General features: G+C 48.7%; 1 long non-coding RNA gene across 1 annotated transcript; it reads right to left on the minus strand.

The window, feature by feature from the left end:
* Positions 1-219: 219 nt before the first annotated feature.
* On the minus strand, positions 220-1,836 carry LOC140389404 (uncharacterized). Its single transcript, XR_011934384.1, has 3 exons — positions 1,809-1,836; positions 1,634-1,660; positions 220-243 (listed from the first exon to the last, which is right to left on the minus strand). It is a non-coding gene; the product is annotated as an uncharacterized lncRNA (long non-coding RNA).
* Between the last annotated feature and the right edge of the window lie 24,321 nt (positions 1,837-26,157).

The following is a 26,157-nucleotide window of genomic DNA, read 5'->3' on the forward strand; positions in this document are numbered from 1 at the left end:
GAATGCACTGTAGTAATTCTATGGTTGTAAGATTCATAGTGGGCTTGGTTAGATTTGTTGTTGTGGCAGGTTTCTGGCGCGATCGCAAAAAAGCGATGTGAATTTCTGTTAACTCCCCACCAAGTCCATTCACTTTTAACTCTGAATCAATATAACTGATGCAAAACCTATTTCTCACAAGGGGTGGGGACAGGGTGGACTGGTTGGTGCTCTCCTTACCTGAACCCTGACTTTGACTGATTTCTGAGGTTCAAAAAAACAATTTGGTCCGATTTAATGTGTTTTTTTAATGTAAATATCATGCAAGCTACTGTTAACAGAAATATTTAACTGATGATTGGCTGGAAACAGAATCGTTCTTCTCAACTGTGCAAACTGCCTTCATGCTGTATCAAAAAAAATAATGCCAAACTCACAGCATGATTCTGCACAGACTTATCTTACTGGAACAGGCATAACAGTAGCCAAGACCTAAAGATTTCCATTCTTTCTGCTAACTAATTTTCGACTGCAAGGCCCCTTTGTTAGCAATCCTCGCCCAGCACATTTCAGTCACCAATCTGCACATTTCATTCACCAATTTTCACAGTCCACGTCGGCAAATCTTTCAAAGTATGCAGCAAAGAGAAATCTGAAATGTCATGCCAACTCACTGAAGATGCACAAACAAAATTCGGGGCAACGATACATTCGGTTTATACAGTGAAGCACTTCAAAGGCAAGTAAGTGGTTTTGTGTGTGAGGAAAATGCAGGCGAGGTTCTTTCTTATAGGAGACAGAGCCGGTTCTATAAATTCTGAGAATGTTCGAATGGGGCGGCATGGTGGGGCAGCATGGTGGCACAGCGGTTAGCACTGCTGCCTCACAGCTCCAGGGTCCCAGGTTCAATGCTAGCCTCGGGTCACAACTGTGTGGAGTTTGCACTTTCTCCCTGTGTCTGCGTGGGTTTTCTGCGGATGCTCCGGTTTCCTCCCACAGTTCAAAGAAATGCAGGTTATGTGGATTGGCCATGCTAAATTGCCCTTAGTGTCCAAAAGGATAGGTGGGGTTACTAGGTTATATGGATAGGGTGGTAAGCTTAGGTCGGGTGCTCTTTCCAAGGGCTGGTGCAGACGCGAGGGACTAAAGACCTCCTTCTGCACTGTAAATTCTATCAATGTTAGAAAGAAAAATACTAAATTTGCACGTTTGCTGATGTATGGAGCTATTGACATGGTTTTTATCTGGTCCTTCTGATTAAACTGTAAACATATTGATGTTAGGTTTCGCGTATATACATATGATGCTGGCCATGACTTTATATTCCAAATTTCCCAATTGGAATGCTGTTTTATACAATATATTATTTCAAAAGGTTATGCTCAGTTGCCACGGTGAATGGACTATAACATATACCAGTATTTGTAAAATTAAGCAATTAATCATTGACCGGGAGAAATAGTATTCGCTCCTCCTTACAAATGAAAGCAAGAATGGAGCTGAATATGCCCTCTGTATGCGATTAGAATCCTCGGGGCCATAAATATTTCGGGCCCTTCTTCCCATTTAACAAACGTATGGCTCTACCAGAAAGATCCAACAGGTTTTCATGACCACTGAAAACAAGTATGACATACATAATCGATGTATCTACCTTCTTCAATACCTTTGAGCTTCTCTTCTGCAACAATGGTTGAGTTTCCAGTTATTTAATTTGAAGGAAATTTCAAGAAATTAAAAGAATGGCCAAAGTACTGGAATATGGTTTAGATGCGAATCACACTGTGGCACTTTTACTGTAACCGATGAAATATTACATTAACTCTTACCTGACATTCCAACTCTACGTCTGTATTCTAAAATAAATCAAATGAATTACAATTTACAACTTCACAAATGCTGAAGCTGCTCCGGTCTATTTGGAGGAAGACCTGGACAATAATTGGGTTTGGCTGATTGGTGTCAAGTAGGCGTTGTGCCACATGGGTGCCAAGCGATTAACATTACCATCAAGAGATCATCTCTCGTTGATATGCAATTGCATTTCATCGCTGAAAACCAACTATCAGTAATAATGGATTCATTGACCAGAAACGGAAGTGGACAAGCCACACAAATACCGTAGTTACAAAGACAGGTCAGCTGCTGGGAATGCTAATCATAGACCATAGAAATGTTACAGATCAGAAAGCGCTATTCAGCACACCGTGCTGGGCCCTGACAACATTCCAGCAGTGTCCTGAGGACTTATGCTCCAGAACTTACCGTTGACAAACTGTTCCAGTACAGCTGTGTTCCAGAAACTCAGACATCGACCCAACAATGTGGAAAATTGCCTATGTATGCCCTTTACACAAGAACCAGAAACAACCCGACCAATTACCACCCCATCGGTCTACTCTTGATCATCAACAAATGGATGGAAGGGGTCATCAACAGTTCTATCATGCGGCACTTACTCAGCAATAACCTTCTCACGGATGCTCAGCTTGGATGTCAGGGTTACTCAGCTCCTGACATTATTGCAGCCCAAATTGAAAAATGGACGAAACAGGTGAATGCCAGATAGGAGATGAGAGTACCCTTGACGTCAAGGCAGCATTTGATTGAATATGACATCAAGGAGACCGGGAAAATAACATAAAATCTAGAATCCATCCCACCTGGAACTAGAATTGACTAATGGCATCTCAATGACTGTCAAGCCAGTCAGCAGAATTAACTGCTCCCCACACCCCACCCACATGCTTCCCCCCTCCCAACCCAAGACGTCGGAGTTTCTGTGGCAACATTGATTTTTTTCACCTGCATGCTGTAACCTCTAGCTATTTGGAGCGATGACAGAGACTCCAGTTTGTTTCCATCACATGAATGATCAGAAATCTCCCCCCTTCAGTTTTACTGTCTGTGATTGGTATTTGTTGGAACAGTTTGAAAGTTGGTCTTCAATTTGATTTGCTGTATTATAAATGCACATTATTTTGCCAGAAGTCAAGGTCCGGGACCTAAATCTGGAGTTTCCAGCTCAGAGGTAGGGACACTACACAACGAGCCACAGAATACCTTCAAACATGAGTTTACACGACCATTACAAAGCTTTATTTCTAGAATGGTAGAATTGAAAAGTAAGGAAGCTGTTCTAAAATATTTCCAAACCTGTATTGGCAAGGGAAAATATTTTACATGGAAGAATGCAGAAAGGCATGGGGACACATATCAGGAAATGATTGACAGATTGCGTCACTTCACTCTTGAAGAAAGTCTAAAGGGTCACTTGTTTGAGGCCTTTAAAAGAATGAAAGTGGTTGAAAGAGATGATACTGAGAATGTTTCCTCTGTGGGAAACAGCATGACCGGAGGTCATAAATATAATATAGTTGGGCGGTACGGTGGCACAGTGGTTAGCACTGCTGCCTCACGGCACCGAGGTCCCAGGTTCGATCCCGGCCCTGGGTCACTGTCCGTGTGGAGTTTGCACATTCTCCCCATGTTTGCGTGGGTTTCACCCCCACAACCCAAAGATGTGCAGAGTAGGTGGATTGGCCACACTAAATTGTCCCTGAATTGGAAAAAAATAATTGGGTTCTCTAAATTTATGGGAAAAAAATTAAATAAATAAATAAATATCATATAGTTGACAAGATATCCAATAGGTAATTCACCAACAAAAAGCTTCTTTACCCAAAAAGTGATAACTATATGAACTTGCTACTACAGGAAGTAGTTGAAGCAAATAGTTTGGATGCATTTGCAAGTAAACTAGACAAACATATAGGAGTGAACAGAATAGATGGTTGCAATGGCAGATGGCAAAAGATGGGAGGAAGCTCCAATGGAGCACAATTACCGCAAAGGTTTGGTAGGTCCCAGGAGCCTCTTTCTGTGCAATATATCCTGTGTATCAGAGCTTGTCATATGAGGAGTGGTTGAGGACTCTAGCTATGTACTCATTGAGGTTTAGAAGGATGTGGTAGGATCTTACAAGATACTGAGAGGCCTAGATGGAGTGGATGTGGAGAGGCACAAGTAGGAAAAACTAGAACCCGAAGGCACCCCCTCAGACTAAAGGAAAGATCCTTTAAAACTGAGATGAAGAGGAATTGCTTCAGCCAGAGGGTGGTGAATCTGTGGAACTCTTTGCCGCAGAAGGTCGTGGAGCCCAAATCACTGAGTGTCTTTATGACAGAGATAGACACCTCCTTGATTAATACGTTCTTGATACGTTCTTGATTCAAGAGTTATGGGGAGAAGGCAGGAGAATGGGGATGAGAAAAGTATCAGCCATGATTGAATGGCAGAGCAGACTCGATGGGCCGAATGGCCTAAGTCTACTCCTGTGCCTTCTTGCCTATGGTCCTATGGTAGAGTAATTAATTGGAAAAACAAATGGGATGCTTTATTTATTGCAAAAGGAATGGAATATAAAAGTAGGAATCCTTTTGGAGGCAGTTGCACCAGGTATTGGTGGGACCAAACCTGGAGTACAGTGCACAGTTTTAGTTTTATTTAAGAAATAATATCCATTTGTTAGTTCAGAAGAGGTTCGCTCGACTGAAGCTTGGGAACACAGGTTATCTTCTGAACAAATGTTGTATAGGTGGACCCTGTATCCATTGGAGTTTAGGAGAATGTGAGCTAGCTTTATTGAAACATATAAGAGCCTGAGGGGAATTGACAGGGTGAATGTGGAAATACTGTTTCCCCTTGTGGGGGAGGCTAGAACAAGAGGACACAGTTCAGAAATAAGGGGATTCCCATTGACATGAGAAGGATCATTTTATTCCCACAGAGGGTTTTAAGTGTATGGAATTCTCTTCGCCAGGCAGGTTCATTGAGTATCTATCAGAGGGGGAAAATTCTTAACTAACAAGGGATTCAAAGTTTATCAGGTGGGAATGTGAAATTGTGACTAGAATCAGGTCAGGCATGATCTTATTGAATGGCAGTGCAGATTCGAGGGACTGCTTGTCGATTAACAGAATTAAAGGTACAAGGCCCGATTATCCGTTCCTGAGACTAAGGGCTGAATTCTCCGATTGCCGACGCTGAGAATGCTTTTTGATGCCGCGATCAGGGGCTGTGCCGTCTTTTACATGCTCCGCCCCCTCCAAAACGGCGCCATCGGTGAGTACGCCGCACTCCATTGCAACGGCATGAGGACGTCACCTGAAGTCCCTCCCCCGATGCTCCGCCCCTGATGGGCCGACCTCCCGACAGCGTGAATCACTTTTGGGCTGAGGTTTCGTCAATCCCGCGGGTGCGGCTGCTACACTGTCCAGCGCCGCCACAGTTGGGGCGGGGGGGTTGAGCCTTTCTGGTGGCCGAGAGGACTTCGGCGGGGCTGGGGGCTCTGGTGGAGGTGGTCCAGGGGTGGCGAGGGAGATTACAGGGGATCACTGTCTGGCAGGCTGGGTCCACACCAGCCCCGGAGAAGATCCAATACATTCCTGGCACCCATGAAACCAACACCTGCCTAACGAGTGCCACAATATTGCATTCGCCAACTAAGCAGATGCACAGCATTCCCTCCTCACCCCCCAGTGACACACCGAAGCCTCACCCTCCATTAAGTAGACCCTACACACCCCACCCCCGGACAACCCCCAAGACATACCTCTCTATCACCCCCACCACCAGATATCCAGATCAGCCCCACACCCCTAGGACGCTACCAGCCAAATTCCCTCCTCCTACCTGGACATTTACCTTCTCCCAGGCCTGTTGCTTTCACTCGGCCATTCAAACCTACCTGCTTTCGGCAGACATTGCAGTAAAAACAAATGGGTCATGCTCTTCCTGAGCTTACTGGAGTTGCACTGCTCTGTCGCCTGCGAGAATTCTTTCACTGCCAGTCCCAAGCAGCTCCAGACATGGGAGGTTTCGACAAAATTATCCAGAGCAAGTCAGTGCACTTCAAACTCTCATAAGTCCAAAGGACCATGACTTTATGTCACTGGCTAGAAGTTATGGTGCATAGTGTTCTAGCTATGGATTGAATTTTGACACATGCCTGAACATTAAAGTTCATTCTGTATCTTGTTCTATAAATCTACCTTTATCATCTGGAAATTATAGGCAGATAGGAACATAGGACTCAGTACTCAGGAGAAGCAGGCCACGTGGCACTTCAAGCCAGCTCTGCCATTCGATAATGTCATGGCTAAACTGATTGTGGTCTCAACTTCACTGTTCTTCCTTCCCCATAAGTCTTCACACTCTTGTCTGTCAAAAATCTATGAAACTCAACCTTGAACAAATTCAGTGACCCAATGTCCATTGCTTTCTTGAGAACCAAACTCCAGATTAAAGACCCTCATGTCTTCAATTTTTTTAAATATTCGATGGCAAAAAACAAAACATTGGCCGTCTCAAAATCTGAAACAAAAACAGAAAACGATACCAGACTGAAAAGGTGAGGCAACATTTGTGGAGAGATAACCGATGTCACCAATTCGGGCTGATGACCTTTCATCAGAACTGAGAAAAGTTAGAAATGTGACAGTTTTTTCAGAAATGAAATGCAGATGAGGAAAATAACGGAAGTCTTCATTGCGAGGAAGGTAGTGTGATCAAATGTACAAGAGTTAGCGGTGCAAGATTAAAAGGGATGCGAAAAGAGGGAAATGCTTTAAAATAATTTACCATCCATAATTTGACTTCGTTTTTGCTCTGAAAAGGAAAAGAGAATCTCATTCAACACTGCATTTTTTTTTGTTGAACTTCAACACATTTTCTGAGATGTTCAAATTCTAATATGAAATAAAGACGATACCTAACTATTTTTCTTTGAGCCCTATTTAACTTGAAGATTTTTGAGTGAAATAGATTGATTCATTTAATGATTTCGGAGCCAGGTATAAAAAGAATTTGTATGCCTCCTGGTTAGCTGAAGTGACGATGCTAAATTTCCCCTTAATGTCCTAAGGTTAGGTGGGGCTGAGGGGATAGGGCATTGGAATAGATCTAGGTAGGGTGCTCTTTCATAGTTTCTGTGCAGACTCGATGGGCTGAATGGCATCCTTCTGCACTGTAGGGATCCTATGATTCTGCTTGTTGTCTACTAGATTGCTTCACTTTTTCAGCTGACAATTGTTTAATCCCCTCCCTGTCCTTACATATGTTTTCTTTAAGCACATTTCCCACATCCGACATTGAGATTTAGAAGGATGAGGGGGAACCTTACAAGATACTGAGAGGCCTGGATGGAGTGGATGTGGAGAGGTTGTTTCCGCTAGTTTGAAAAACTAGAACCCAAAGGTACAGCTTCAGGCTCAAGTGGCAATCCTTTAAGACTGAGATGAGGAGGTATTTCTTCAGCCCTATTAGGCAGATCGGAACATAGCACTCTGGACTCAGGAGAAGCAATCCATATAGCACGTCAAGCCCACTCTGCCTTTCGATAAGATCATGGCTAAACTGATTGTGGTCTCAACTTCACTGTTCTTCCTTCCCCACAAGTCTTCACACTCTTGTCTATCAAAAATCTATTAAACTCAACCTTGAACAAATTCAGTGACCCAATGTCCATTGCCTTCTTGAGAATTAAACTCCAGATTAAAGACCCTCATGTATTCATTTTTTTTTTTTTGATGGCAAAAAACAAAACATTGGACATCAAAAAAATCTGAAGCAAAAACAGAAAATGATGCAAGACTCAAAAGGTAAGACAACATTTGTGGAGAGATAACCGATGTCACCAATTCGGGCTGATGACCTTTCATCAGAACTGAGAAAAGTTAGAAATGTAACAGTTTCTTCAGAAATGAAATACAGGTGAGGAAAATAACAAAAGTCTTAAAGACAGTGCAATCAAATGACAAGAGTTGGTGTTGCAAGAATAAAAGGGATGCGAAGAGAGGGAAATGTTTTAAATGATTTACCATCCATAATTTGACTTTGTGTTTGCTCTGAAAAGGAAAAGAGTATCTCATTCAACACTACATTTTGTTTCGTTGAGCGTCAACACATTTTCTGAGATGTTCAAATTGAAATAGATTCCCCCCTGAGTCACTGTCTGTGCGGAGTCTGCACGTTCTCCCCGTGTATGCTTGGGTTTCTTCCGGGTGCTCCGGTTTCCTCCCACAATCCAAAGACGTGCAGGTTAGGTGGATTGGCCATGCTAAATTGTCCTTTGTGTCCAAAACGTATAGGAGGGGTTGTTGGGTTACGGGGATAGGGTGGAAGTGAGGGCTTAAGTGGGTCGGCGCAGACTCGATGGGACGAATGGCCTCCTTCTGCACTGTATGTTCTATGTCAAAGATGATACCTGACTATTTTCCATCGAGCCCTATTTAACTTGAAGACTTTTGTGTGGAATAGGTTGACTCATTCATTGATACTGGAGTGCAGGTATTAAAAAGAGTTTGCATGCCTCCAGGTTAGGTGAATTAGCCATGCTAAATTTCCCCTTAATGTCCTAAGGTTAGGTGGGTCTAAGGAGATAGGGCGTTGGAATAGGTCTAGGTAATGTGCTCTTTCAAAGTTTTGGTGCAGACTTGGTGGGCTGAATGGCCTCGTTCTGCACTATAGGGATCCTATGCTTCTGCTAGTTGTCGACTAGATTGCTTCATATTTTCAGCAGACACAAAGGGTTCGCATCAATGCAAAAAGGAGAGCCAATTGTTCAAGTCCCTCTCTGTCCTTACATAATTTTTCTATAAGCAAGTCCTCAAGCAGATTTTTGGAGTGTTTCCCACATCCGGAAATTCAGTAACAAGCATCGGGTGGCATTCCAGATTTCAGTCACGCCAGCTTTTTGAAAATACAGCAGGCCTAGAAGTTGGAACAAAATAAAAACAGAACATGCTGAATAAACACAATTGTGGGGAGAGATGTCCCTGATGGCAGAGGACTCCAGAACCATGGGTCACAGCTTAAGGACCCGGGGTAAACCATTAAGGATTGAGATCAGGAGAATTTCCTTCACCCCAAGAGAGGTGAGCCTTTGGAATTTACTGCCACAGAAAGCAGTTGACACTAAAATGTTTTCAAGAAGGAGTTAGATATATTCCCAAGCACTATTGCCCCTATCCTTTGAGGCGGTAGTGGTTGCAGCTTTCCAAGTTGCTGTTGAAGGAGCCTTGATGAGTTATTACATAGAAACATGGAAAGTAGAAGCAGGAGAAGGCCATTCGGCCCTTTGAGCCTGCCCCACCATTCATTATAATCACGGCTGATCATCCAACTCAATAGTCTGAACCTGCGTTTCCCCCCAAACATATCCTTTGTTTGCCTTCAACCCATGAGCTATATCTAACTGCTTCTTGAAAACATATAGGGCCAGATTCAGAGACTGAGGTCTGGATTCTCTGTCCTGAGACTAAGGGCTGGATTCTGTGATTTTGAGGCTATGTTCGGAGGAAGTGTCTGGTTTCACGATGAAAAAGTTGCCGCTGTCCCCGCATCGATGCTCCAACCCGTGAGGGGCTAGCTGCCGCGCCACGTAAAATGCACGGCCTTCCCAATATAAACACCTGGAGAATTGCTGGGTTTGTGGCCGTGCATGTGCACGGCGACGACCTGCAGTGGTTGTGTCTTACAACATGGTGCCGGCTGCGCACGGATCCGACCTGTCGCATAGCGCCCCCCCCGGACACATCCCTCGCCATCCCCGGGCAACTCCCCATCAGTCCCCCCAGCCTCGCCGAAGCCCGGCCCAACCAGCAGCATGGCTCCTTCCCGGCTGTGTCAGCGCTGGGCACAGTCCGCAGTTGCCACGCCGGGGCACAAAAACTGAGAGCACACGTGTCCCGCACCATCGGGAACTCGGCCCATCAGGGGAGAGCCTTGAGGTAACGTCCTGAGGCCGTCCCAGCGGCGTGCGCCGTACTCCTTGATGACCTCGTTTTGGAGGGGGCGGAGCATCCAAAAACAGGCACCGCTCCCAATTCGGTCGTAAACAGGGATTCTCCGCCTGATCGTCGATTATGATATCGGCGCCAAGCAAAGGAGAATCCGGCCCATGATGTTAATGCCGGAGCAGAACTCGTGGACTTACACAACAGCAAAACTTCTGCCGAACCTGGAGCGAGCACCAGTGCCACGTGGAACACAATCAATTCCAATGAAAAACGGTGCAGGATTCGTTGGGTCCGTGATTGACACTCGGGAAATTGACAAGCTGCAGCCGCACATACACATTACACCCCACAAACTCAACCCAGCCAACAAGATGGCACTGGTTGTGCTGGAGCATGCTCATACAGCTGATGGTTTGTCTGGGGCCAGCGGGCACCTAGGTGGGGTGGCCTAGGTTTACATTGGGATGTTAGTGGCTTGCGCAGCTGCATGGCTGCCTTGCCGTTGTGGCACTGGTGCTCTGTGCCCATCCACCCCCACCCCAAAGCCCACTTCTTGGCCATCCCCGCTACTCCCCCCGAACCTGGCAGAAGCCCCTCAGCCAGCGGCACAACTATCAGCAAAGAATAGCGCTGTTGGACACTTTCCATACCCCCCTCTCTCTCCCTCAGCAGCCACCACGCGGTTTTACGATTTTTAAAAGCACAAGTGAACCTCACTGTCAGGAACACGGCTCATCTGAGGTGGAGAATCGTAGAGGCCCCAGTTAATACCAGGTCGGGCCTGCTAAAGACAAGCAAACGGTGTTTACTGTACATGTGTTCTGGACCACATTGACACCACTATCAAGGTGGCAGAGAATTGTGATTTGGCATCAAATTGGTGCCCGCCCCGATTTTCAGCGTCAGCCAATGGAGAACCCCACCTGGAGTGTTGATGAAAGGACTGAATCTGCAGTGTTCTACAACCTGGAAAGCGGGGCCTGTCCCGGAGCAATTCAGGATCTGTTAATGGGCTGGTACCAGCGCCATGACGAACTATTCCAATGCAAAATGACATTTCAGCACTCCACCCCTCACACACATTCAGTCTGGCCAAGCTGAAGGCACCCGAAGAGCGGCACCCCATTTCACAGATGCGGACCTCGAGGCACTGCTGAATGCCCTGGAGGAGAGGCGGGCACCTTGTTCCCTGTGGTGGGAAGGAGGCTGCCACCCACTGCCATACAGTGGGCCTTGGCGCAGGTGGCAGAGGCATCACCACCAGGAATGGCCAACAGTGCCGGAAAAAACTACAGGGTGAGTAACCAGAACCCTGTTCTTGGCACTAACCCCTGTCCCACACTCATACCCCCCCCCCCACCCAGGTGGCGATCGAACCCCACCCACAACATCTGCTCACACCCCAACCTGCACCACATGCCAATACCCATAACATCCACCATGGTCATTTGCATGCGCACACAGGCCACTAGCTACCCACCCACTGTGCAGTGCACATCTGACTGCCTCACATTGTGCATTTTCTATCACCCCACCCCCCCCTCCATCCCACCCCCCAACCCCCGCCACGAGAAGGCAGCGCACAACTGCAGAGTCAGAGAACAGACTGGAAGGGGCTCACTGGCCCTGCAGCCCCTCACCATTGCGGAGCAGCGGGCATTGAACATGGTCATTGGATCCAGAGATGGAGGTCGGCATCGGGGAGCCAAGCGAGACCCTGGTGAGTTGTGGTGTGGTGTCCCAAAGGCACAAATGGCACTATGCTCACACCACCCCCACCCCCGCCCCTGAAACCCACCACCTCCACACCAGCCCTACACCACCAACTTCACACCACACCCCCACACCCCCCCACCCGAGCGCCCCAGCACCCCAGCACCTCCACACCACTTCCACACCACCCTACTCACCATCTCCACACCACCCCTCCACCCCACCCACCACCTCCACACCACCCTATACCACCCCACCCCACCACCCACCACCCACCACCTCCACACCACCCCACTACCACACCACCCCACCACCTCCACCCCACCACCACCTCCAACCAAGCATCATGCCTTGCAGAATCATATGGCTATGAGGCGGTACCTGCTGGTGCCCCTGCCCCACCCATATCCCCAGGACATGTAGAGCGATGAGACAGGCCCGGACTGTGACACAAGCCCCCAAACACCAGCCCGTGACACCCCGGAGCACCAGTCTGGGGACAACACCGACATTCAACCACAGCGGTCTCCAACTCCCTCCACCATCCCAGAGTCACGCATCTCGGTTGGGTATTATAGGGAAGGGGCTCCTGGGGCACTATCAGGTGCGCTCCGCACACGTGCAGTGATACATCAGTTTGAGCTGGGAATCCCCAAGTGTGCGGATGGTCAGAGGGCTGCCTGACCCCAAGGATTCGGCTCGTCTTAGGCTTCTGGAAGAGCGGTCCCATCGATGCTGAAGATGCAGACACAGAGCCAGAGATTACATGACAGGGTGTCGGCAATGATCCAGAGCCTGCAGATGCAGTTGAAGGAGTCTAACTGCTTTCAGGGGCAGGAGGCGGTGCCGACCATGCGTGCTACCCAGGTCAGCATTGAACGGGTGCCGTCCACGGTGGAGGTCTTGGGACTTAAAGCATCGGCCATGTCAAAAGGTCCAAGGCCTGGGATCCTCTGTTCGTGGTGTTGGACGAGGCAGGCAGCCCTTTCATAGAGCCAGCTATGTACCAGGGCCACCTGAACATTTCAGCGGCACCCCAGAGCAGTATCTGGTCACAAAGGGTCATGGCTGAAGGCACCAATGTCATTTCCTGGGTGCTGGCTGAACTGAGCCAATCACAGAGGGACGTGGAACAGTCCCAGAGGGAGGTACCCATTCCCTCTGCTCCATGGCCACAAGCATTGTGGCTCTGGTCGAGATGACGTTGGGCCTCCAGGACTGGCAGTGCCAGGTGGCTAGGGAGTACCTGGAGCTTGCTGAGGCTGCAGCCTTGTCGCACGGAGTAACCTGGGAGTCATCGGGCACTCCGAGGGTGACCTTGGTCCGAGAAGTAATGAGGCCCTACTGGTGACCCCGCAGGAGAGATGTCAGTACACCACAGCACCTTGCACGTAAACCCAGGCGCACATGTTGTGTGGCATCCTGTGCCTGCCCAGGCCCTATGACCTGCCCATCCTGGCCCTCCTCTGCATCCTCCTTGTCGGATGAGACCTGGCATTCACCCCCCTCCTCCACCATGTAGTCTCTCCGCTGCACGATGTTGTGGACGACTCAGCAGGCCAGCACAATGTGTGAGACTCTCCTCGCGCTATACTGGAGGCCCCCTCCAGAGTGGTCCAGGCATCTTCAGGATGCCGATGCACCGCTCAATCACGGCCCTGGCTATGTCATGCTCATCGTTGTAGCACGTCTCCGCGTTGGTCTGTGGCTTCTGGATAGGCGTCAACAGCCACAACTGCAGTGGATAACCCTGTCACCCAAGGCCAACACCTCATCCGGGTTGGGCCTCAATTATTCGGGAACCGTCGAGTGCGCCAGGATGAAGGCTTAGTGCACGCTTCCTGAGCATCACGCGCAAACGTGCATGATGTGCATCTCGTGGTCACACACAAGCTTCACGTTCATGGAGTGATACCCCTTTCGGTTTCTGAAGGCCACTCCTCAGGCGCTGGTGCTCATAGGGGACATATATCCCGTTGATCACCCTCTGGACCTGGGACATCCCAGTCATGGCAGCGAGTCCCACTGCTCAAACAATCTAGTGGGCTTGGTCCACATTGAAGCTGACATATTGTACCGACCTGGCATATAGGGCCTCTGTGATGGCACTGATGCATCTGTGCACTGAGGTCTGCAACATCCCTGACAGGTCCCCACTCGCCGCCTGGAAAGACCCCATGGTGAAAGAGGTCAGGGCGACCTTCACCTTGACAGCCACCAGGAGTAGGTGTCCTCCCCCATACCCCTGCGGTTACAGGTATGCCATGATCCAGCAGATATGCCGCATGGTCTCCCTGCTCAGCCGGAGTCTTTGACATTATGTTCAGCTTGGCAGGTCCTCGGAACACACGTGCTACCGGTACACACAAGATCTGATGCAGCTCCTCCTTCCCACCTCCTCCTCAGCCTGTTGGGCAGCCAGTTCTCCATCATCACCAATATGCTCCTGTTCCTCTGAGAGCTGCTGGGCCCTCCCCAAGCAGCTTCTGCTTGTACAGCCTCAGTGCATCCTCCAAGGCTGTGGCGGCAAGGCAGATGCCTTGTTGGATTCTAGAATCCAATGTCTTCAGGGTGTGAAAGGCACACATATTAGAATGGTGCATATCCCTGTGCCCAACCAGGTCCAATGGGCAACACGGTGGCCATGGCCTGCACTGCTTCCCCTGTCCCTGCATGTCCCCCTCCTTCCTCTTCCAATCCCACAACCACCCCCGTCACTCTGTCCTCCACACCACACCGCTGGCCCCGTTGGAGCCTGGCACCATGGGGCTTCTGGCCCGGCACTCGTTCCTGCCGTCAGGGGTACAGGTAGCTGGCATTACCCATGCCAGGGGTACGCTTTGCGGCCCCCGTCCATTGCTCTGCTGTCGCAGCTACTGTGGACATCCTCTTCAGAGGGACGCATAATTCCCTGTTGTGGGTTGGGGTGGTTTGGGGGGGCTTCGTGGGATGGAGGTGTGGTGGAGGAAGGGCGTATGGGGTCCGGGGCGAGGTGGGATTCACCAATGTGGCCGGTGTCGCTCTGTGCAACCAGGTGACTTGATGGGTGGTCAATGCGGTGTGCAGCAGGATGGCTTCCTTGCCGCAGCAATGGTGGTCCGTGCCTGGACACCCCAGTCGCGTGTTGACATCCCAACCCCACGACCCATCCCTTAGTCAACCCCCATTCCCCCCCTGGCCCTGCCATATGTTCCCTACTCCTCCAGCCAACCCTGCCGGCGGCAGGATCGGCAGCCCATGGTCACGCCTCTGGGCCCATGTCCCAGCTCCTCCCTCACCCTCAGCGCCTGTTTCACAATTTTGAAAACCACAAGTGAACTCATGGTTGGTAATTTTTCCTGGCGGAGGCGGAGCATTATGGGAGCCCTGGAGAATACTTGGACAAGCCATTAATAATATGTCAACTGTATTCACACCACTGCTGAGGCACCAGGGCATGGCGTTCCGTGGGGCGCAGCGCCGGCCGCAATTTTCGGCTGACACTACATTCCTTACCAATCGTGATTTGCGATTCAGGCATCAGCTGACGGAGAACACAGTCCATAGTCATCTGGCCTCAACTGCTTTCTGTTGTAGTGAATTCCACTGGCCAACCCTTCTCTGGGTGAAGATATTTCTCCTCATCTCAGTCCTGAATGGTCTACTCCGTGTTCAGACTTGAACCCCCAGTTCTGAATGTCGCGGCCAGTGGGAAGATCCATATGGTTTCTAGTGTACCTTGCAGCCACTGTGCATCAGTGGTGAAGGGAATTAATGTTTCAGGTGATTAATATGATGCTAATCAAATGGGCTGCATTGTCCTGCATGGTATAAAGCTTCTTGTGTGTTGTTGGAGCTGCATTCAGCCAGACAAGTGGAGAGCAGTCCATTGCATTCCTGACTTGTGCCTTGTAGATGGGATGCTGAATTTGGGGAGTTTGGCAATGTTACTCCCTATTGAATTCCCAGCCCCTGGCCTGCTCTTGTAGCCACAATGTTTATATGGATGACCCAGTTTAGTGTCTGGTCAATGGAAACTCCCAATGTTTTGATAGCAGGGGATTGAGCGATGTTAATTCCATTGAATATTAGTGGGAGATGGTTAGATCCCCTCTCGTTGGAGATTGTCATTGCTGGTATTTGTATGGCTGAAATTATACTTGACATTGCCAAAAAGCTTTGCCAAAAAGCAGTCTGAATTTCTGTTATTTGGGAACTGAGAAGGGAAAACGCATATCCAGGATTCCGAATAGATAAAGAGATCCATCAGACTGCTAACGCGCTCTCTACCATATGCTGCTTCAGCGGTTTAGCATGCATGTAGCTATGTAGCTATACAGTTGTAGTTTCATCAGTTGGCAGCTTCTCTTCAGGTATGTCCAGAAACGCTTGTGAGCGAAATGCTATTTCAGCAAGATTAGTTGACTCACAGTATTACAGATATCTGAGTGGGTTATTGTGATACCCATGGGAACTATTTTGCTCGCACTTGCCATTTAGTGTGCAATGTGGTGTGTTCAACCTCAGTTCCTGTTCATTTACATGTACCTCATACTTACGCTAAATACTGGAGTATAACAGCCCCAGGGACCCGGGTTCAATTGCTGGCTTGGGTCACTGTCTGTGCGGAGTCTGCACGTTCGGCCTGTGCCTGCGTGGGTTTCATCCAGGTGCTCTGGTTTTCTCCCACAAGTCCCGAAAGACGTACTGTTAGGTGAATTGAACATTCTGAATTCCTCTCTGTGTACCCGAACAGGTGCCGGACTGTGGCGACTGAGAGATTTTCACAGTAGCTTCATTGCAGTGTTAATGTAAGCCTAATTGTGACATGAATAAAGATTATTATTATAAGTAAGATACGGCAGATTGTTTTATTGTAAATTGTTCTCCCTTTTAAAGTTTATTTTTGCTTGTTCAAAACCCATGGAATTATGTAGCTTTCATCACTGAGCGTCTTGGATCTCAAAGGTTGTCTGCATTAAACAGAATATGATCAGTTTCTAACCTGATCTCATCAACAACTTGGGTCTGACCAAATATCACAACAAGCTTCAAAATTATAAAACACAAAGCTCTACATAGCTTGACAATCCTTCACTCCTGGGTCGTGGCTGAGATCTAATTGACTGAGATTGCATGTTATAATTGCTGAACGGTGCATTAGGGTTGTAAAGTGCAACTACCAGAATGGGATAAACACATTTCGAGAAAATATCTTTTTTCAGCCAGTAGTTGCTATGAAACTAATTTACAATTTCCATTAGTAAGGCACTTATTCAGATTACAAAGTTCCCAAGGTCAGATCACAGGAAGAGGCGTTTCAATGTTTTTCTTCAAAAACTGTTAGATAACTTGGAAAATCTTTGCAACGTGTAAACGTGTGTTTTGCTCTCTCATCATGTCGGAAAACTTTCCTTTTCTAGTTTCCTTCACAGCTTCTCAGGAGGCCAAGGAGTTTCCACTCTATTATACCATCAGCATACCATATCAGCCGAGGGGGCCTCTCTTTCTGGAACTTTTAAAGTGATCTCTTCATTAAATTAACACTTAGACTTTGCGAGAGTTAAGGTCTGCTCTAAGCATTCTCTCTCGTGTTTAGGATGAATAGTTTCCCCCATAAACAGATCACACCCCCTTGCAAGTATGATCCGCTCTTCACTGATCTCTTCTTCAGCACCCCCTCACCTCTCCTTGTTGTCCCCATTATCTCTCCCTATCAAGTTCATTTCGCTCCATGCCACAAAATTACATTCCACCGGCTGACCATGTTTAACCTGAAAACTGCCAATGCATAATGCCATACAAACCAAACCAGCAGCTTCTGAAAATTGACAATCGCATCTTGTTTTCAGCACAGTTGTTCCATCTTTTGCAGCAGGAATGGATGGAAACAGACACGACTTACTGAAAATTGTTTCCTTCTAAATAAATCAGTGTGCTATTTGTGCTGGATTGCAATTATCGATGAACACTATAAAAAGTAACAATGTAACTCTTATGTAGTAACACAATAAAAGCAATAACACTTTACCTTACCTATGCCGAGTTTCAAAATTTGAAAATGATTGAAACCCACCACGATATATGATCACGCGATCTTTGAGGTGAATTCAGCAATGGGTTGTTTACTGTGTTGAATGTGTGTATCAGTAACTTCAGGGTCAACTAAATCTGTGTAAGAACTGGAATCTTTGCTGAAATATGATACATTTTAACAGAATTTATCAAATTTTAAATGCGCTGTTTATGCAGATTTGGTGTTCAATTCTTTCAGCTCTCAAATTGTCTCACAAACATTGTTCTGTTCTTTACTCAAGTGCCTTCTCCGTTGCAGTGCTGTATGTGGTGGAACAAAATTGTGATTGTTCACATTGACTTGGTGATCTCTCCTTCCACTGAGCAGCAATTTTCTTTGCCTCTCTCCATTTTAGAGTCATTTCGATAAGCAGTGTTCTTCCAAACCTTCCTCAATTTGTTCCTCCTAAATGACAATTGTCATTCCTGGAGATGGCCTTTTTAAAATGTATTCTGCCACAGGATATGGGAATCGCTTGCAGGGTGAGCATTTATTGTCTATCACTAATTACCCTTGAGAAGGTGGTGGTGGTCAACCACCTCCTTGAACTGTTGTAGTTCCTGTGGTGTTGCTGCACCCACAACACCATTCGGAAGCTCAGTTGGCTGGACGGCTGGTTGGTGATGCCGATCGGCGGCAGCAGGGTGGGATCAATTCCAGTACTGGCTGAGGTTATTCATGAAGGCCCCGCATACTCAGCCTTGCCACTCACCTGAGGTTTGTTGACCCTCAGATTCAGTCACCACCAATCAGCCCTCAAAAGGCAGAGCAGCCTATTGGACTGTGGTGAGATTTATCTTTATGGCTTTAATATTCTACAAAAGGGATAATAGTTAGCATTACTTTGGGCATCAGTGTCGTAGTCCAGACTTCCCCCACAAGCCACTTGATAACATTTATGGGAACTAGTATATTCACAGAACATAATCTTGCTCAGCATCCCACAAAAATAAAATGCGAGGATATCTGGTGGCAGCATGTAGAGAGCAGTCACACGTGAGGTGGCTCCTTCCAGAGTATTTTGATTTTAGCCCTTCTCACCTGGTTTTGGGGAACTTGGTTTGTTTTGTGAGGGCCACGAAGAATCCAGCACGAGTTTTAAGGATACAAAGTAATAACATTTATTTACAATAACATATATATATAACAGCAGCAGCAACTTCCCTTGCTGCACACTCCTTCCTGCCGGTTCCTAAACTGGCCAGCTTTATTTATACTAGGAGTTTACTAATGGTTTCTCCGCCCCCCTCATTGGGGAAGCTCATACTCCCACAGGATTGTGGGATAGTCATTAGTCCCCAGCCAATGTAAGTAGGCAGGTTATAACATCCCTCCCCCCCAAAGTCCAAGGAGTCCACCGAAGACCCTGGCGAAGGAGGGCGTCGGACTCGTTTTGCCGCAGGCCGGACACCATTTGCACGCGGCGCTGGATCAGGCGGCGTGTAACGAGACAGAGACAGGCGCTTCCTTGATGAACGGCGCAACGGTTGTACATCCACGGCCCATGGACTCGAGGATTTCCCCTCTGATGCATCCTGTGTCTCCATCTCGGAGTCAGAGTCTGCTGCCTCCATCATGTCAGCGTCTCTATCTCCATTCGGTTCTGTAACGACCTGCGCAGGCTTCGAGTGAGGCACCAGTGGAAGATTGTGAGGACTACCTTCCCTTGTCTCTGGTCTCTGCGGCTGTAGAAATGAGCTCCAGGGGCGGGGAATCTTTTGAGGGGATAGTCTTCTGGACCGAACGGGGTCTACATGTTTGCACTGGAGATGACCCTGGGCTTGCACCTGGTAAGATATAGGGCCCGTTTGGCGAAAGATTACACCAGGAAGCAACTGGGCACCACCAGCAAAATTCCGAACGAACACTGGGTCACCGGGCGCAAACTGCCGAATCGGCCGATGCCGAGAAAGTCCCTGTCCCTGCCGTTCTTGTGTGCGGCGTACTTTTGCGCCAATGTCCGGGAAAACCATACTAAGGCGGGTGCGAAGTCTCTGGCCCATTAGGAGTTCTGCGGGAGCTACCCCAGTCACCGCATGGGGGGTGGTCCTATACGTAAACAAAAAGCGAGCCAGTCTTGTGTCCATTGATCCGGAAGACTGCTTCTTTAGGCCTCTTTTGAATGTCTGCATTGCGCGCTCTGCCAACCCATTTGAAGCCGGGTGGTAAGGGGCAGTGCGGATATGGCATATGCCGTTCATCTTCGTGAACCTCGCAAACTCCTCACTCGTGAATGGAGTGCCGTTATCCGTGACCAGCACCTCAGGGAGGCCATGCGTACTAAACGACAAACGCATCTTTTCAATTGTTGCGCAGGACGTTGTCCCCTGCATCTTATGCACCTCTAGCCATTTAGACTGGGCGTCAATTAATAGACGGAACATGGATCCTTGAAAAGGGCCTGCGAAATCTGCATGCAAGCGTGCCCAAGGCCGCCCTGGCCATTCCCAGTGATGTAGGGGCGCGGCCGGCGGAAACTTCTGATGCTCCTGGCAAATGGAGCAGTTTTGGGCCACCTTCTCAATGTCGGTGTCGAGGCCTGGCCACCAGACATAACTCCGGGCCAACATTTTCATTTTGGTCACACCTGGATGCCCATTGTGCAAGTCTGTTAGTATCAGCTCCTGGCCTTTTTCCGGGACAATCACACGCGTCCCCCATAAGAGGATGCCGTCTTCCACGCTGAATTCTGACAGCTTGGAGGAAAATGCCCGCAACTCGCCTGGGAGCTGTCTATGCTGCCCACCATACAGGACTATGTGCCGAACCTTTGACAGGACTGGCTCCGTCTGGGTCCACTCACGGATCTGTGATGCTGTGACAGGCAAGGTGTCCACAAAATTTAGGGTTGCAACCACCTCACCGGTCGTGGGGGTCGACATGGGGCCGGTCGATAAAGGCAATCGGCTCAGTGCGTCGGCATTTGCTATCTGCGTACCTGGTTTGTGCTCCAGAGAATACTCGGATGCAGCAAGCAACAAAGCCCAGCGCTGGATCCGTGAGGAAGCAATGGGCGGTATTGGCTTATCCTCTCTGAAAAGTCCCAGCAGAGGCTTATGATCAGTCACGATAGTGAAATGGCGGCCATACACATACTGGTGGAAGCGTTTCACCGCAAAAACCACTGCCAGGCCCTCCTTCTCGATCTGCACGTACTTTTTCTCCGCTGCAGTCAATGTGCGGGAGGCGAAAGCTATCAGTCGCTCGGCCCCGTTCTCCATCTTGTGGGACAGGATGGCCCCAATACCATACGGGGATGCATCACATGTGACGAGCAAAGGCTTTCCAGGATCATAGTGGGTTAGTAACCCAGGCGACGACAATTGTTGCTTTACCCGCCGGAAAGCGGTTTCTTGCGGCTGACCCCAAACCCAGCTGTGATTTTTCTTTAGCATAAGGTGCAAAGGGGCCAACGTAGTTGCCAGATTGGGGAGGAACTTCCCGTAATAGTTTACGACACCGAGAAAAGAACGAAGATGCGAAGTGTCAGTCGGGGCGGGGGCCTGTTGAATTGCACGCACCTTCTCTGCGACGGGGTGCAAACCTTCGCGGTCCACCCGATAACCGAGGTAGACTACTTCCTTTGCCTGAAATACGCACTTTGTGCGACGTAAACGGACTCCAGCCTCCGAAGGCGTCTAAGGACAGCCTCCAGATTTTCCAAATGTTTCTGCTCCGATGTCCCTGTAATCAAAACGTCATCCAAGTAGACAGCAACACGTGGTAAACCTCTCAAAATGCCCTCCATAACACGTTGAAAAATTGCGCAGGCAGAGGATACTCCAAAGGGCAACCGTGTATATTCATACAGGCCCCGGTGTGTATTCATCGTTACATATGGTCGGGACGCAGGGTCCAGCTCCAACTGCAGGTAGGCGTGACTCATATCTAATTTTGTGAACGAGAGTCCACCTGCAAGCTTCGCGTAGAGATCCTCTAGGCGAGGCATTGGATATCGGTCGAGTCGGGACGCCGTATTCACTGTAAGTTTATAGTCGCCACACAAGCGAACTGTGGCATCTGGCTTCATTACAGGTACAATTGGTGCTGCCCAGTCAGCAAAACGGACGGGCCTGATAATACCCAAACTCTCAAACGAGTGAGCTCCCCTTCTACCTTCTCGAGCAAGGCGTAAGGCACCAGGCGCGCCCGGAAATAGCGCGGCGTGGCTCCTAGTTCGACTTGAATACGGGCTACGGCCCCTTTTATTTTCCCCAAACCAGGCTGGAATGCACCTGGGTATCGTCCTAGCACCTCAGTCAACCCTTCAGAAACTGTTTGGAGAATGTGCTGCCATTGCAACCGCAAATGGTGCAACCAGTCCCGACCCAACAGGCTGGGCCCATGGCCGCGAACCACGATAAGTGGGAAACGCCCCTCCTGGCGTCCATAAACAACAGGGGTCATTGTAGTTCCTGCAATGTCCAGTGGTTCCCCCATGTAGGTGGCCAACCTGGCCTGTGAGTCGGTTAATGTAAGGGTCTGTATACCCTGCTTGATGCGGTCGAATGTCCTCTGGGCGATCACGGAGACCGCTGCGCCAGTGTCCAACTCCATCTCAAGCGGGTGGCCATTGACCCGTACTGTCACCTTAATGGGGGCCACACGGGGAGCTGCCACACAATGCAACTTCAGGCAGTCGTCCTCAGGAATAGTCGCCGCAGGTTCATCCACATAAAAGGTTCGGCCCCTGGGCTGGTCTCAGTTTCGGTCAGAACGACGGCGCCTCTGGCGCCCCGAGGACCGCCGTCCGCGACGGGGTCGGCGCCTACAAGTCTGACACGGACATGGCTCCTCATCCATTGGTTCTGGAGAAGGCTCCCTTCGGGGAGGAATGTCCGACGGCCACTGGCGTCGGTCCGGATGTTGCCTCGCCTAAGGTACCGCAGAAGTGCGGGGGGGACGTTTTTGGACGGTAGGGGTTGCGCCCCAAGGCATGCACTTCCATTCCCTGTAGCTCCTGCACTCCTCGTTCTGCGCTCTCTCGGGACAATATTATTTGAATGGCCTGTTGAAAAGTCAATGTTGGCTCAGCTAACAACTTTCTCTGGGTGGCCGCATTGTTAATACCGCAAACCAAACGGTCGCGTAACATTTCTGACAAGGTCTCACCATAGTCACAGTACTCCGCAATCCTGCATAGCCTGGATAGAAAATCGGCAAGGGATTCTCCAGGGGTCCTCTCAGCGGTATTAAACCAGTAACGCTGGACTATCGTGGACGGGGTTGGGTTAAAATGTTGCCCCACTATATTCACAAGTTCATCAAACGTTTTGGTGTCCGGCGCAGCTGGGTCCGTAAGGTTCCTAATCACCCCAAACGTATGCGGGCCACAGGCGGTGAGCAATATGACCACCTGGCGCTCGTTTTCAGTGATATTGTTTGCCCGGAAATAGTAACGCATCCGTTGTGTGTACTGGTTCCAGCTTTCCAGCGCAGCATCAAAAACATCCAAACATCCATACAGAGGCATGGTATAATAGAAAACAACTTCTAACCTGTATCCAACAAAAATCCAGGGAGGTGGCTTCAGCAGTGTAGACAGCTATTCACTTTAACCTTCGTCGCCAGTTTTGTGAGGGCCACGAAGAATCCAGCACGAGTTTTAAGGATACAAAGTAATAACATTTATTTACAATAACAGATATATATCACAGGAGCAGAACTTCCCTTGCTACATACTCCTTCCTGCTGGTTCCTGAACTGGCCAGCTTTATTTATACTCGGAGTTTACTAATGGTTTCTCCGCCCCCCTCATTGGGGAAGCTCATACTCCCACAGGATTGTGGGATTGTCATTAGTCCCCAGCCAATGGTAAGTAGGCAGGTTATAACAGTTTGCTTGATGGGATAAGAGTCCCAGGTTAAAGTAGTGCTCAAAATCATGCAGAAAAGTAGAGAATTGCAGTCGGAATCAGGAGCTTTGAAAGCGTTGCCTGCTGAGAAAATGGCAGCCGCTCCTGCTGCATCTGTGGCCAGTCCACTAACCACTGAGATGCATACAGGCATCTTGACAGTGGAACTTCAGAAACTATCGAAGGCTGTCTCTAAAGTCCTCGTCAGAGCAATCGAAGGGACCCTGTCCCCTATTTGTGCGGCCTGGGAAACAAACAGACCTGATGGTAAAGGTACAATGCGAGGTGCTAAACGATGTGGAGGGGGCCTTTTCCAGGCAGAGTGACCAGATCATCTCTCTGGAAGTGGAGGAGGCACGGGTGGCCAATGATAACAAGGTGCTGAGACCCAAGATGGACGATCTAGAGAATAGTTCCAGAAGGCAGAACTTGAGAATTGTTAGGCTACCGGAGAATCGGCAAGGTCCGAACCCAACAAAATATATCTCTCAGCTGTTTGGGAAGATAGTGGGGGTGGGTGAAATGGCTTCTGAAATGAAAAAATGAAAATCGCTAATTGTCACAAGTAGGCTTCAAATGAAGTTACTGTGAAAAGCCCCTAGTCGCCACATTCCGGCACCTGTTCGGGGAGGCTGGTACGGGAATTGAACCATGCTGCTGTACTGCCTTGGTCTGTTTTAAAAGCCAGCTCTTTATCTCTGTGCTAAACCAGCCTCTGAGTTGGATCAGGCCCATAGGTCGCTGGGGCAGAAGCCCCATTCGGGTGAAATACTGCATGCGATCATCGTGTGCTTTCACATTGTTGCTAACTTTTGGTTGGCTCTTAATTTGTAATTTGCTCTGTTTTATACCCTTTGCTCTAGAGTCGCCAGGTATCTTTATGATACCGCCACGAGGTTCAAGTTCAAGTACTGATCAATAACCCAACACACCAATTAGTAAGATTCAAATCAAAACACATTTATTATATACAGTAAGTCACTACTTATGCATATAACTCTACTTTCTAGACTATTTCTTTCACTAAAAGGCCTATACTTAGCTTCGGAATTGGCCAACCAGGTCAGGGGAACAAATGGCCTTTCATTCAGGTCCTGAGTCTGCAGGATTCAAAAGCTGGTATGGACTTGTAGCTAGGAGCATCTATCTCGTAGCGAGCGTTGACTGGAGATTTACTTGGTTGGTGCGCAGCTGGGCAGTTCACTCTCAGGGGTTGATTCGCGTTGTTGAGTGACCCTGCCAAGAAGGACGATTTGAGCTTGGGGGCTTTACTTTATAGTCCCCAGGGGCTTCCCGCCCTTTGGGGCGGACCCCGTACCTGGTTCCAAGTTATTGGACTGCGTTCCGATCACTTGGATCGATTTCTCCAATACTGGAGCGGTTCCCTGATCGCTGGGCGGTCCCTAAATGTCCGTTGGCCTTCCTTTGTCTTGGCTCCTGCTGGCGCCGAGGAGTCTGGCTTGGCCTTATTCACCTGAAGTGATCCAATTGTGCCTGGGAATCGCTCATTGCTATGCAGATGGCTGCTGGTTCCAGTGCTGTCTGGTTTTTGCAAGTTCCAATACACAGGATTTCTGGACTTGCTCATTTTTGCCTGTATTGGCTGAATTTCCCTTTAGTCTTTGCGGTTATCCATTTTAACTCGGGAAGTGGCCACCCCAGGTGGCTACACGCCCTCCTTGTGATCCCGAATGCGAAGCGTGAAGGATCACATAACTGCGTTGTCTTTATTCCCTGACCCAGCGAGCACTCTCCAATGGCCGCTACACTGACCGTAACTATGCAATGAAAATTTTTAACTAACATTCTAAGTGGCGCTATGTCAAAACAGGGACGTGCATTACAACACAAAAAAAAACGTTACCTGTAACTGTCCTCAATAAACTACACTCACTAAAACATTCAGTCATATTAACTTCCTAAACAATACAAAATAATAGCAGCATTCACATTTTTCCTCTGGCTTGGCAGTCAAGCATAGGGGTGTACAATATTTCCATTTCTTTATTTACAAAAGATGCAACACAAATGGTCTTTATTGTAGACCAAGGGATTCGGGGCCTGGTGAAAACTGAAAATAGGGGATCTCATCCTGTATACCGGGGTGCTAGCGCGGTAGGCTCTCCTTCTCCATTTCCTCATGCGGATAGTCTGCACGATGCTGCAGAGTATCGCCAATGCTAATAGGGATTCGACTACGTAGGAAAGGGAGTACCGTGTTATGAGCTTATCACACCATGATGGTGTGGTGTTGCCTGTTACTGGGCTCTGGGTGCTATGGGGAAGTGAATCATTAACGGCCGGGAGGGGGTTGGGGTCAGGGGGTTCGCGTTCGCGCGCAGCCGAATACACATTATAATGGTGGTGATCAACACGGAGGATGTCCTCATTGTTCTTCTTCTTTCTCCTCTCTTCTTTTCTTTCCTTGCAGCTTCTGGAGTTCTGTGGGATCAAGCATAGTTTCTGTTACTATCTTGGTTAATATCTCATCTGTTAGTATGTCTGTCTGTGGTGCCAATTTCCCTTTATAATTTGTATTCCAGAAGGAGTGGAGGGGGCAGATGCCGCGGCATATGCGGGCACAATTATCGGGACGCTGATGGGTGCGGAGGCCCCCCGGGATTGCTGGAGCTGGATGGGGCGCACCGAGTGCTGGCGAGGAAGCCCAAGGCAAATGAGCCGCCAAGGGCGATGGTGGTGAGATTTCACCAGTTTACGGACAGAGAGCGGGTCCTGAAATGGATCAAGAAGGAGCG

This window comes from Scyliorhinus torazame, chromosome 14, assembly GCF_047496885.1.
Source record: "Scyliorhinus torazame isolate Kashiwa2021f chromosome 14, sScyTor2.1, whole genome shotgun sequence".
NCBI lineage: Eukaryota > Metazoa > Chordata > Chondrichthyes > Carcharhiniformes > Scyliorhinidae > Scyliorhinus > Scyliorhinus torazame.